Here is an 11,399-nt window from a genome sequence, read left to right as displayed (position 1 = left end):
CGTGGTTTTCAGAATTATTATCAGCGAGCAAAGTTTCCTTTACAGAAGGTGAAGTGAAGGACTCTGAAACACAAGTGAGATGATTTGTGCAAAAGGCTGAATCATAGAAGCTCTTAGACGTTTAATAACCTGGAGGTGAGAACATGAGAGGGTTTGTGTATGAAATGTAGTTGCAGTGTTTGACCTGGAGGTGGAGAATTGGTGCTGTTGAGTTCAGAGCCGACGCCTTGTCCATTTGAAGCTGAGAAGAACACGACGACAACTGCAAAAAGAGCAGACGACGAGAGGCCTGGTTTAGACCTGGTTTAAACCTGGTTTAGACCTAGTTTAGACCTGGTTTGGACCTGTTTTAGACCTGTTTTAGTCCTGGTTTAGTCCTGGTTTGGACCTGGTTTACACCTGGTTTAGACCTGGTGTAGACCTGGTTTGGACCTGTTTCAGACCTGTTTTAGTCCTGGTTTAGTCCTGGTTTAGACCTGTTTTAGACCTGGTGTACCCTGGTTTGGATCTGGTTTAGACCTGTTTTGGACCTGGTTTGGACCTGGTTTAGTCCTGGTTTAGATCTGGTTTAGACCTGGTTTGGACCTGTTTTAGACCTGTTTTAGACCTGGTTTAGACCTGTTTTAGACCTGTTTTAGACCTGGTTTAGACCTGGTTTGGACCTGTTTTAGACCTGGTTTAGACCTTCCTTGACTTGTTTTAGTCCTGTTTTAGTCCTGGTTTGTACCTGGTTTATACCTGGTTTAGACCTGTTTTAGTCCTGGTTAAGACCTGATTCAGTCCTGGTTTAGTCCCGGTTTAGTCCTGGTTTAGTCCTGGTTTAGTCCTGGTTTAGTCCCGGTTTAGTCCCGATTTAGTCCTGGTCCAGTCCTGGTTTAGACCTGGTTTAGTCCTGGTTTAGACCTGGTTTAGTCCTGGTTTAGTCCTGGTTTAGTCCCGGTTTAGTCCTGGTTTAGTCCTGGTTTAGTCCCGGTTTAGTCCCGATTTAGTCCTGGTCCAGTCCTGGTTTAGACCTGGTTTAGTCCTGGTTTAGACCTGGTTTAGTCCTGGTTTAGACCTGGTTTAGTCCTGGTTTAGACCTGGTTTAATCCTGGTTTAGTCCTGGTTTAGACCTGGTTTAGACCTGGTTTAATCCTGGTTTAGTCCTGGTTTAGACCTGGTTTAGACCTGTTTTAGTCCTGGTTTAGACCTAGTTTTACAGTGCATCTACATTACAGGAAATGGTCTTATAAATCATACTCAGAAACAAAACTCAGCTTAAAAATCCCTTTTCTTTTATATTCATTTGGAGAACCTGGTTTAGACCTGGTTTATTCCTGGTTTTGACCTGGTTTATTCCTGGTTTAGACCTGGTTTACACTAATCAAACAAGTTCAATCAACGATGTCCAGAAAGTTACATTTACCCATCACGATACTTTCCCCTCAGAGCAGAAGTAGAAGTACTCACCGCTCGTCCAGACGCAGAACAACTTCATGTCGGCGTTTCCTCTCATCAAAAACCTCCTCGATTATAAATGTTATAACTTCTTTCACTTGTGCCGTGTTAGACGCTGTAACGTTCAGACTTTCCTCCACCACGAGCTCGCGCTTCCGCCTGGCTGTGGTTTCTCACACTTCAGAGTCGCGTTCGATCAGCTCACGAGAGAACAACAGAAACGTCCAACACTTTTAGGCCGTTATTCAAACTGAACAGCTCGAAATCAGAAAATTGAGTTATGCAGATGATTTAGTTTGTAGTTTAGACCGTTTTCAATGTTTTTCTGACAGGTTTTATTTGTAGTTTTTGTTAATTATAGTTTATTATTCTTTATTAATCCATTATGTTCATTATTTTCTTCTTTATATCCTTTTTTCTATCTTTTTTAATGATTTTTTGGCATTTTTAATCATAGAAGCCGTTGTGTGTTTTGTGTTTTGTTGCTACTGTGTCGCGTGTGTTTCTGCAGCGCGTCGAGACTGTTTCAAACGTAAAGTGCAATAAATAAATAAGAATCCATCATTATTCATCAGACACGGGGACGAGAGCGGGGAGGGACATCAAGAGCCGAACTCGCAACGCGGCATGTGTGCGATCCACTCTGCCACCGAGCAGCAGGTCACGGTTTGTCTGGCCCCGAAAGTTCTATTAAGACAGCTGAGCGTGGAATGGGGAGGAAAGAGAAGGGGGGGACATGCGGGAAAGTCGAGAGCAGAACTCACGACACCACCGGGCCGGACTGGACAGAAGTGGGAGGTCAGAGGTCAGAGGTCAGAGAGAGTCCAGAGTCATGTGTTCATGTACTTCATCAAACCTGGACCTGTGACATGGGACGTTTGGATCCAAGTGTGAAGTGTGTGAATGCTAATAAACGTTAGCCTATGTTCATTAATATAAATGTATTTTATGGTCAGCATAAATCATAATAAAGACAAAAACTTTTTAACTTGCTGGTGGTTGCGTTTATATTAATATGTGACAGAAAACACACTTTACAAATAAGACCAGACTTATTTTACAGCGTTGGGAGCGTTATGCCCTTTTTATGACGATGCTCGGGCACTTGCGTGTTTTCCTCCGCCATCGGGAGGCGCTGTTTCGCTCCGGCCGATTTCAAAAACATCTGACTAGCGCCGCGCAGTGCATTATGGGATACACGAGGCCGCGAAGTGCGCTCAAACGTGGCCGAACTCCGCGGGAAACGCAGGCCGCATTTGTCGGGCCACATGGAAGGGGAGGGACTTGTTGCGCGGGAAGTGACGTAACGTGACTTCAACCGTTGCCTTGGGAGCACGCAGACCCTGAAGTGACTCGTAACCAAACTATACTAAAAGAAGATTAAAGTGTTCAGTTAAATGTAGATTTACTTCACCTCTTGAACATAAACAACACAGACTTTTCTCAATCTGGACTTTTTAAAAATCTACTTGCGTGTCTTTTAATTATGACATTTATGTTTTAAACTGATCAGCTTCTGTGCGCCCTCTGCTGGCACAGTTTAATTGTAGAATAACTTCAATATACCGTATTTTCCGAACTATTAGTTGCAACTTTTTTCATCGTTTTGGCCGGGGTGCGACTTATACTCCAGAGCGACTTATATGTGATATTATTCGTTATTTTCACACTGACAACCACAAGAGGGCGCTCTAGGCTCTAAGCGACGCAGAAGAAGAATCTGCACTTCCTCTTCCTCTGGAGTTTAGCGTTAGCATACGTACACCTACTCACCATGTTCTCTAATCTGTTATTATTGTATTTTCCGGAGTATAAGTCGCACCAGCCAAAAAATGCATAATAGAGAAGAAAAAAACATATATAAGTTGCACTGGAGTATGAAATGCGGTTGTAAGTGTGAAAATAACAAATAATATCACATAAGTCGCTCTGGAGTATAAGTATAAGTATAAATATAAGTATAAGTCGCACCCCGGCCAAAACTATGAAAAAAGGTGCGACTTATAGTCCGGAAAATACGGTATTTTAAAGTGCATTTCAAGATGAAATGTCTGTTCCTGGCCTTGGATTTGATCAGATAAATTTACCCCAAAAATGCGACTTATACTCCAGTGCGACTTATATATGTATTTTTCTTCTCTATTATGCAATTTTTTGGCTGGTGCGACTTATACTCCGGAAAATACGGTATATTACTTTTCCTTGTTTTCCCGTTTAACGCTGCAAAATATGACGGCTCCTACAAATGTTCTTCGATAAGACGCTTGAAATGAAACGTTCGTGTCGAAATACCAGCAGAGGGCGCCGAAACCCGGGGATTACCTGAACGAGACGTCAGATAAAGAGGCTAATCGTATTATCGGACGTGTTAGCATTTTTCTAAAGGCGATTCACAGGAAACGTTGGTAATTCACACCTGCAAATAAATAAACCCGCAAGCGTTTTCATAAACGCTGTAACGGAGGGAAATGACATAATTAAATTTCCCCGGACGCCGTATTGAAAATGATAAAATGATAAAATATATGTCGTGTGATGGGTTTTTAAGGAGATGTATTACGCGAAATCGACTTTAATTTATCCATATTTAGACTGATTGATGTCTGTGTGGGTGATTCTGCACAGACTTTACGCACAGACGTTCACCTTGATTTAAAAAATGCTCCTCGACATTGACAAAACGATAAGAACCGATGAAATAAATGTGTTTATTTTTTGCAGTTTTGCTCAAATTAACGTCCTACGGCAAAATAGAAACTGTGAGGAGTTTCTCACGGTGATTTTGGACATTTTGACATGTTATTTAAGCAGGAAAAGGTCATCATTTTTCTGTCTCAGTGATAAATGTGACGTAGCTGCAGTTTTCCTGTCGTTTATCTGCTTTTCGTTTGCTTTTTTTTTCACTTTAAGGAGTTATACGAGTCATAAAATGTTAGATTAAGTCGTATTTCTAACGTTGATAACAGACATTTACATTGCATAACATTATTTGAGCCCTTTTTTAAACGTATTTTTAACAGTTTCTGCTTTTGAATGTCACATACTAAATATAATAAGCAGAATAAAGCGGAATCCCAACTAGCGAGTGGTTGTTGCGTCACCAATACAGTTAGCTTGGCTTGGACTGGTCAAAGTTTAAAGTTAAAAGTCATTTTGAGAGTGTTTAATTTGAGATAATCCTGACGTTTGAGTTTAAAGCTTAAACTCTTTACTTTACGCTTGGATTTGTAACGTTGCGCTTCCGTAAAGAGTCCAGTGACGACTTTTCTATCTTGGAAAAAGTGATCTCAATCTCAATGGGTTTTAACTGGTTAAAAAAAGGTCAATAAATAGAATGAATAATCAGGTTCTGCAGTTTTGAGCAGGGAAATAAATCGACCCATTTTTATTATGACGCCGCTTTAGACGACGAACAAAAGACAAATCATATAATTCCTTAAAAGCGTCATGTTTTCTTTAAAAACACAGAGGAGTCATTCGTGGATTACCTCATAATGAAAAAATAAACCAAGCATTTGGATTCAATGTTATTCAGTGCATCAAACAGAGCAACAGGAACATTTAACACGGTTCAAGCGAGAAAACACAAGCTCGTTTCACCATGTCCACAACTGTTACCTAGCAACCATACTGTAAACAAAGGCCTAAATCCATATAAATTACACAGTGGTCATGATAACGCCTTTATTTTGTTAAATGATTGTTTAAATTGTCAGATGAGTGTCTCTGTGGCTTCTTAATGACACAAACAGATGGATTCTAAAACTACCATAAATATTTATCACACAATGTACCGTAATCATTTTAGAAACTTTCAATTTTGCCATTTTTGGGGACCATTTTGGAGATTCAATGACTGGAAACTCTTTAGTTGTCAATAACTTTGGAATAGTGATCACACATCCATCTTCAAAATGTCTCAAGATAAAATATTGATTCAAATGGACTTTTTGAAAAGTGTGTGTACATTTTTGTCATACTGCATTTTCCGGATTATAAATTGCACTTTTTTTCATAGATTTGGCCGGGGTGCGACTTATACTTATATACTTATACTTCGGAGCGACTTATATGTGATATTATTTGTTATTTTCACACTTGCAACCGCATTTCATACTCCAGTGCAACTTACATATGTTTTTTTCTTCTCTATTATGCATTTTTTGGCGACTTATACTCCGGAAAATACAGTAAATGGATTATATTTAATTATATCTGCACATATTATCTTACGCATCGATCAGTTCAAGCCGGGCTGGGGCAAAGAGAAACAGGTACAAATCATTTCAAAGCGTTTTTCAAATCGTATCAAAGCACTTGAATTGAAAAAGACATCTGTATACGTGGTTGCTACGGTGATAGGATCCAGTCTGCTGCTCGGATAGTTTGAACGCCCTTCTCACAAAAGCACGAGGAGAGCGACGGTCGCGACGCCGACGAGGCCGGCGTGGAGTCGACCGCTGGAGCCGGTGACATCATCCCCCGCCGGAGTCGATTCTGTCAATCAAAGAGAAAATGTGTTTGCGCAGAGGATAAAAGAATGAAACGACGGCGCACGTGTTTGTATTTTACCTGTGTGCGTTTCTAATCCGCTGCCAGAATCGTCATCATATTCATTGTCATCCGCATCGTTCCAGGGGGATTCTGACGCTGCAGATTTGAAGGAGGAAGCTGTGCAAAAGAAAAAGAACAAACTGCACCTTTAGTTTTGTCATTTCAGCCTTACTTTTATTTTATTGATTTATTTGAACAGGAACACATACTTGAACATTAATTAGATATAAAATAAAAAGGTGTTGCTTATGTCAACATGGATTAAAAAGATTTTTTAAAAGTGTGTCAAAATCGATTCAAACGTTAAAACGATTTTTTAAAAAGGTGGTGTCAACATAGAAAGATAAAAAAGAAAGGGAGTGTCTACAGAGCCGCCCGGCCGAACCTGCCATGTTATTTTGTGCCGTGGCTCCTGAAACTGCTGCGCTATTTGACCGCAACGTTTTAGACCGCGCCGGGTTAAGGTTAGGGTTAGGGTCAGGTCAGGGTTATTGTTAAGGTTAGGGTTAAGGTTAGAGTTAAGCCTAGGGTTAGGGTTAGGGTTAGGGTTAAGGTTAGGGTTAAGGTTAAGGTTAAGGTTAAGGTTAGGGTTAGGGTTAGGGTTAAGGGTTAGGGTTAAGGTTAAGGTTAGGGTTAAGGTTAAGGTTAAGGTTAGGGTTAAGGTTAGGGTTAAGGGTTAGGGTTAGGGTTAAGGGTTAAGGGTTAAGGTTAAGGTTAAGGTTAAGGTTAGGGTTAAGGTTAAGGTTAAGGTTAGGGTTAGGGTTAAGTTCGGGTAAGGTCAGGGTTATTGTTAAGGTTAAGGTTAGGGTTAAGGTTAAGGTTAGGGTTAGGGTTAGGGTTAGGGTTAGGGTTAGGGTTAGGGTTAGGGTTAAGGTTAAGGTTAGGGTTAAGGGTTAGGGTTAAGGTTAGGGTTAGGGTTAAGGTTCGGGTCAGGTCAGGGTTATTGTTAAGGTTAGGGTTAAGGTTAAGGTTAGGGTTAAGGGTTAGGGTTAGGGTTAAGGTTAGGGTAAAGGTTAAGGTTAGGGTTAAGGTTAGGGTTAAGGTTAAGGGTTAAGGGTTAAGGTTAAGGGTTGAGGTTAGGGTTAAGGGTTAGGGTTAGGGTTAGGGTTAAGGGTTAAGGGTTAAGGTTAGGGTTAGGGTTAGGGTTAGGGTTAGGGTTAGGGTTAGGGTTAAGGGTTAAGGGTTAAGGTTAGGGTTAGGGTTAGGGTTAGGGTTAAGGGTTAAGGTTAGGGTTAGGGTTAGGGTTAGGGTTAGGGTTAAGGTTAAGGTTAGGGTTAAGGGTTAAGGGTTAAGGTTAGGGTTAGGGTTAGGGTTAGGGTTAGGGTTAAGGTTAGGGTTAGGGTTAGGGTTAGGGTTAGGGTTAAGGTTAAGGTTAGGGTTAGGGTTAAGGGTTAAGGGTTAAGGGTTAAGGTTAGGGTTAGGGTTAGGGTTAGGGTTAGGGTTAGGGTTAAGGTTAGGGTTAGGGTTAGCCATGAGGCTATATGGCAGTGCCGCGGTTCCTGAAACTGCTGGGCCATTTGACCGCGCCGCGGCTCTGCAGCCACGGCCAAAAAGAAAAGGTGTTGCAACATGGATTAAAAAAAAATGTTTTTTAAAAATTGAAATGATGGCAACAGACAGAAAACACAATAATATAAACATTATTTAATAAAAGTTTATAAAAGTACAGCAGCACAAAATCCGTCCACACAATATCTCACGACATGAAAAAATGTGAGAAAAATACAATATTTCTCACATTTAGACATTATGTGATTGAGTGAACGATGCAAAACTGCGACGTGAGTCTGTGTAAAACGTTACACTCTGAGGCTCGGCACGCGCTCGTTGAAGTCGCCTCTCCACAGATCTGACCTGTCACCTAGATAAGGAGGCACGCGGACACAAGCAGGACACCCACCAGGAAAGTCCCATACTACATCTTTGATTGCAACATCGTCTGCCGTCTGAATTAGGACATCTTCAGAAACTAATGCTGGAAAAACTAAATTAAATCTTTAATCTTTTTAATTTTTTTCTTATTTATATTTGTTACTTGCCAATAGAAAAGTATTTTAAAGCCACACTATGTTACTTTCTGGAGGTGGAAAGTTACATGGAAATAGAAATAGAGATGTTAATGCCGTACTTTGGAATATTACGGCTCAAAGATCGACATGGGACGATATTGACATTTTGTATCACGATTTTCATGACCAAAATCGATTACCGATAATATCGCGATAATTATTAAGACGGACAAATTCCAAATGTTCTAAATACGAATCATAAATCATACATTTCATGATCAAAATGATACAAAATGTGTCACAAATGTTTTTTCGTCCACCATTTGTATCGAAATAAACACAATCATGGTTTATTGGTCACATTTCCACGGCGACGAGCAGGAGGAGGAGGCTGATCCAGACCGAGTACGAGTCGGGTTTATGGAAATGAAAGCTCAAGGGCAAGATTTTCAGTTCAATAAAACTTTTTCATTTTGTTTTTTTTTATCAAACAAACATAATTTTACTCACTGTTTCTCGGCTACAAAGTTACGTACTGGGGCTTTAAGTGGACTTTACATTGACAAAGACTAAATTAAAGGTCCTCTAAATTTAAGCCTTTTTGAAGAATTTTGCAGTGAACTAAATCTGGCTCTGAACTTTGAACTTTTTAAACAAGAACAATCGGGAAAATCTGGAATGGAGAAAAGCTTCCTGCCCCTTTAGTTTTCGATTAGAGTCGACATAAACTGCCAAAACAATGAGCTGCACACAGAAAAAAGCCGGTGCGGACACGTTAAAAGAAGTAACAGATCAAGATATTCAAACGTACTAAATAGAGTAAACAAACATCTAAACTCAAAGCAAGATTATTCCGAATTCTGAAGTCATTTCTGCAGTTGTAGTTTATCGCACTCACCGACGACCAGCATCAAGAGGAAGAACTGCATCTCGACTTCTTCAAAAACAAGTTCCGTTTTCCGGACTGACTTTGAACGTGTCTCACTTCAGGTCTTGAATGTGTTTGTGGCGAATCAGCTGATAGACACATCCTCCTAGAGCAGAGCGAGAGCAGAAGCGCCTGTGTCTGTGCATCTGAAGGCGTTAACTCCACCGGGCGAGTCATATCTGTGGAGAGGCCACCCAGAACGAGACAAAGGGTGTGGGAACTGGGGCTGGGAATCGCGGGGTCCCTCACGAGTCGATACACGATATGGTCACTATTTATTAATTCATTAATTTATTCAATTATTATGATTATTTTAACACTCTGTAATGTAATTACACTTTATTTTGTCTAATTTTATTTATTGTGAAGCACTTTGGTCACTTTAAGGGTTGTAAAGGGCTCTATAAATAAAGGTTTTTTATTGATTTATTTATTTATTTATTCTTAACCCTTTTTTATTATTGTTTATTATTGTTTATTTTTTATATATATTTTTATTATGTATAGTTTTTGTTACTTGCCGATAAAGAACCCTGACCGTAACCCACGGGGTGAAAGACGATGAAGGAAACACGCAAACACGGACAAAATAACGTCCAATCCGAGAATTTACCGCGATTGTGGGCAGGTCCTTCCACAGGTCCGATTGCGAAGATGTCGTCCGGTATGTGGAGCGAGTGGATTCTGCTGTCTTCTTCATCTTGTTCGTCGTCCTTGTGATGAAGAGGTCGGACTCGGGCTCTTCCGGACGACGAGACCAAAGCAGCTGCACAATACAATTATCTGTGTTTTATTTATTTATATATATTTTTTATTTCATTTTATTTTGTTTCTATTTTTTATATATTCTTTTAATTATTTATGTATTTATTATTATTTATGTATTTATTTATATATATATATTTATTTTAATGTACTATTATTTTATTTATTTATTTTTGTTATGTTTTATGTTTCCATTTTTTAAAATCTATTTATTTTATTTTATTTATTACAAATACAAAACAGTAACAATAGTGAGGACAACAGTGCTTTACATCACTGAACGTTGTCTCTATGGTTACTGCTCCATCTTTGAATTAGCTCCGTTTTGACAGGTCAGATCAGCGGAGAGGCGAGAGATGGAGGATTTGAAGTGCCTCTGACAAGTTGGGCGACTCGTTGAACTAAAATGCAGTCAAGATATTTTGAATTTTGTTAAAAATTATAAAAACGTTATCACAGAATAGCACATTTTTTAAGTTTAAACAATTTCACTTCCTGTTGGCAATTGATGACATCACACAAGGAAATTACCCAGCAAACACTGAGCCAAACTCATCTTATGTCACCTTTTTAAATTATTTTTTCACAAATAAAAATATATTACTTTATTTTGTTGAATTACTGTTTAGACAGTCAAAAAAGCTGTTGTTTTTTGAAAATGTAATGTATGCATACACTTTGACTTGAATGAGTGTGATGTCACTTCCTGTCATTTTCCACAAATACTGCTCAATTTGTGTCAAACTATAACTTATAATGTACAAAACCTATAAACACACCAAATTAAGTCAAAATTTGAAAATCGTAAAAACCTGTCATACGTGCCCTTTAAGGTATTTCTGAACATTAAAAAAACATATCAATATAAATAAAGGATAGATATGTTGAGGAGGATTCCGGGCAAAGCGGTTCACGATGAACAAAATGGTCAAACTGTGATCCGTGTGTGTAGTTTATGTGGTTTGTGGGGCCAGTCGACTGCGCGTAACTATACGGTGGATCATAAGTATGAATACTTCCTTCAAAAACGGCACATTTCACGCCAAATTCTAAAAGTTTCTGTCCTCCGTCTGAATTTATGACATATAACAATTTCACATACAATCTACAGCTACATCTCTCTTTAACTCTGACACAGTTTCCTCAAATCAGGATGTGGTTAGAAGTACCTTTGACAGGCCGGATATCTAAATATGACTGTATAAATGTACACGTAACATCACATTTTCATGAACAGAACAGTGAATATCAGAGTTTAAGTGAGTTGTAAAGACGACTTACCTGCAGCAAACGCCACGAGCAGCAGAGTCAGAGTCATTACTGCTGCGTTTGTGAAAGCTCCGCAGTGTGCTTTAGGGGCACTGGAAAGCCCCTCCTCTCAGAACAAGTACTTTTACTTCACGTACGCAGAGCTCGCTTGTTATGAAAGTAAAAGAACTAGAGGAAGAACTAGCAAGAAGCTTGTTTTAAATGCATTTCTTTTATATTTTGCATGTTTTAAATGCATTTCTTTTATATTTTACATGTTTTAAATGCATTTCTTTTATATTTTGCATGTTTTAAATGCATTTCTTTTATATTTTGTATGTTTTAAATGCATATCTTTTATATTTTACATGTTTTAAATGCATGTCTTTTATATTTTACATGTTTTAAATGCATTTCTTTTATGTTTTACATGTTTTTAAATCCATGTTTGCAGCCGA

The 11,399-nt window shown here is 39.0% G+C and overlaps 1 long non-coding RNA gene across 1 annotated transcript; it reads right to left on the bottom strand.

Annotated features, from left to right (window-relative positions):
* Nucleotides 1-4,824: 4,824 nt before the first annotated feature.
* On the bottom strand, nt 4,825-9,675 carry LOC140371998 (uncharacterized). Its single transcript, XR_011928508.1, has 3 exons — nt 9,542-9,675; nt 6,010-6,108; nt 4,825-5,934 (listed from the first exon to the last, which is right to left on the bottom strand). It is a non-coding gene; the product is annotated as an uncharacterized lncRNA (long non-coding RNA).
* Between the last annotated feature and the right edge of the window lie 1,724 nt (nt 9,676-11,399).

The sequence above is a fragment of the Eucyclogobius newberryi genome, unplaced genomic scaffold (assembly GCF_026437365.1).
Source record: "Eucyclogobius newberryi isolate DKJ021-1_F unplaced genomic scaffold, fEucNew1.0.hap1 SCAF_22, whole genome shotgun sequence".
NCBI lineage: Eukaryota > Metazoa > Chordata > Actinopteri > Gobiiformes > Gobiidae > Eucyclogobius > Eucyclogobius newberryi.
The sequence above is the reverse complement of the archived record's forward strand: the minus strand, read 5'-3'. Positions and strand labels throughout refer to the sequence as shown.